Source organism: Penaeus monodon, chromosome 18 (assembly GCF_015228065.2).
Source record: "Penaeus monodon isolate SGIC_2016 chromosome 18, NSTDA_Pmon_1, whole genome shotgun sequence".
NCBI classification, from domain to species: Eukaryota; Metazoa; Arthropoda; class Malacostraca; order Decapoda; family Penaeidae; genus Penaeus; species Penaeus monodon.
The window spans coordinates 17,564,909-17,567,408 of NC_051403.1; positions in this window are offsets into that span (position 1 = coordinate 17,564,909).

Consider the following 2,500-nt stretch of genomic DNA (forward strand, 5'->3'; position numbering starts at 1 on the left):
TCTTTTCTTTTCTTTTTCTGTTCTTTTTTTTTCTTTATCTCTCTCTCTCTCTCTCTCTCTCTCTGTATCTCTTCTCTTGTATTTCTCTCTCTCTCTCTCTCTCTCTCTCTCTCTCTCTCCCGTGTATTCTCTTCATCTCTCGATCTCTCTCTCTCCTGTATCTCTCTCTTCTCTCTCTCTCTGTACTTCTCTCTCTCTCTGTACTTTCTCCTCTCCCCTCGATCATTTCTCATTCACTCATTCTTTCACTCACTCACGCAATCACTCCCTCACTCCCTCTCCCACTCATTCCCTCGCCCTCTTCTTCTCAAACACTCACTCACTTACTTTCACTTTTCGCTCTCCTTCACTCTTCTTTATCCATCGCCAGGATAAAAGGAGCAGGTTGAACGAGAGGTCGAAATGAGAGTGACAAGAGTGCGCGTCCTCATAGCAACACGCCAGACACACTCACGGCCGGTTCTTGTACCTGCTGTGGAGACCTGTTTATAAAAAATGTGGGGGGGGAAGAGGAATGGAGGAGGGAGGAAGGAGGAGTGGAGGGATGGAGGGAGGGAGGAGATGGAGGGAGGGAGGAGATGGAGGGAGGGAGGGAGGAGATGGAGGGAGGGAGGAGGAGGATGGAAGGGTGGGAGTGGGAGAGAAGGGTAAGAGGAGAAGTGGGAAGGACGGTGGGGGGAAGGGGAGGAGAGGGTAAGAGGGAGTGGGAATGGGAAGCGAGAGGGGTAGAGAAAGGGAGTGAAGGAATGGGAAGAGGGAGAGAGAGGGAGAGGGAGAGGGAGAGGGAGAGGTGCGGGAGGGAGGGGAAGGCAAGGGAGAGGAAGGGGTTAGGGGAGGGAGGAGGAGAGGAGAGAGAGAGGTAGAAGGGAGAGGAAGAGTAAAGGGTAAGAAGTGAAAAAGGGAGGAAAAGAAGAGGGAAGTAAGAGAAAGGGAGAGAAAGAGAGAGGGAGAGGGAAAGGTACCGGAGAGAGGGGAAGGAAGGGGTGAGGAAGGGAAGATGGGGTTAGAAAAGAGAGGGAAAGAAAGGAAGGAAGGAAGGAAGGGTAGGGAAGGTAAGAGGGAAGTGGGGAAAGGGAAGATTAATGGAAGGGAGGGGGAGAGACGAAGGAATAAAATTTATGGGGAAGTAAGGAAGGAGATATAGGGTAGTAAGAAATAAAAGAAAATACGAGATAAAAGAGAGAGAGAGGAGAATGGTAGGGAGAGGAGGGAAAGGGGGGGGGAACAAGAAAGACCGAGAGAATATAGAATAGCAAAAGGAGAAGAATAAGAAAAAAAAACTGAAGGACAGAAATATAGACAAGTAAAAATTACCGAAACAAATAAAACAAGCGAGGAAAAAAAAATGCAAATCAAAGAAGGAAGACAAAAAATAACATAGAAAATAAGACAAAATAAAGAAAGAGGGAATACGAGAAAAACGGTCACAAGAAGTAGACAGCGAGAGAAGGGAAGGGAGAAGGGAAGCACAAATCAACTCACGCCTCGAGTGAAAGTTGTCCAGGATCTTCCTTGCATATGCTCATATGTATGTATGTATGTATGTATGTATATATGTATATATATATATATATATATATATATATATATATATATATATATATATTATTTTTTTTTTTTTTTTTTTTTCTTTTTTTTTTTTTTTTTTTTTTTTTTTTTTTTTTTTTTTTTTGTTGTGTGTGTTTCTTTTGTGTGTGTGTGTGTGTGTTGTGTGTGTGTGTGTGTGTGTGTGTGTGTGTGTGTGTGTGTGTGTGTATGTGTCGTGTGGTGCGTGGTGCGTGCGTGCGTGCGTGCGTGCGGTGAGAGAGGAGAGAGAGAGAGAAGGAGAGAGAGAGAAGAGAAGAGAGAGAAGAGGAGAGAGAGAGAGAGAGAGAGAGATGAACAAACATTGTTTTTTAGATCAAGGATAAGATGAGAGTGAGAAATAAAAAAAAATAAAAATAAAAAGTAGTAGAAAACGGGGTCCTGTCCCAGAAAACGAGAAGCGGTCACTTCATTGATATTGTTGCTACTCCTCCTACGGAATTAAATCTCAATATCGGTATAATTTCCATTGTAATTTCTAACAACGCTAAAGTCAGTGTTATTGTTTTTATTGCTATCACAGCCTTGTAACAAATTACACACAGAAAAATAAGCTAAAGATTAATTCTTCTGCAGGACCGCTGAGTATGGAAATTTTTGTCAGATACGATGATGATTATTATTATTATCAGTATTATGGTAACTATTATTTTTGAACTAATTAGTTTGTTGTCTCCGTTGCTGTTGCTACCGCTTATATAATAGTAATTAGCATATTGTTATAAGAATATAATTTGCAACAAGGTTTAAGATTCTATATTTTTATCACAGCTGCCATTAACATTATCACAATCATTATCATCATTATCAGAATAATGATAAATCCATAACTGAAATTCACGGTCGCTGAGTGTTCCCACTTACAATGCTGTGTGTGTGTGTGTGTGTGTGTGTGTGTGTGTGTGTGTGTGTGTGT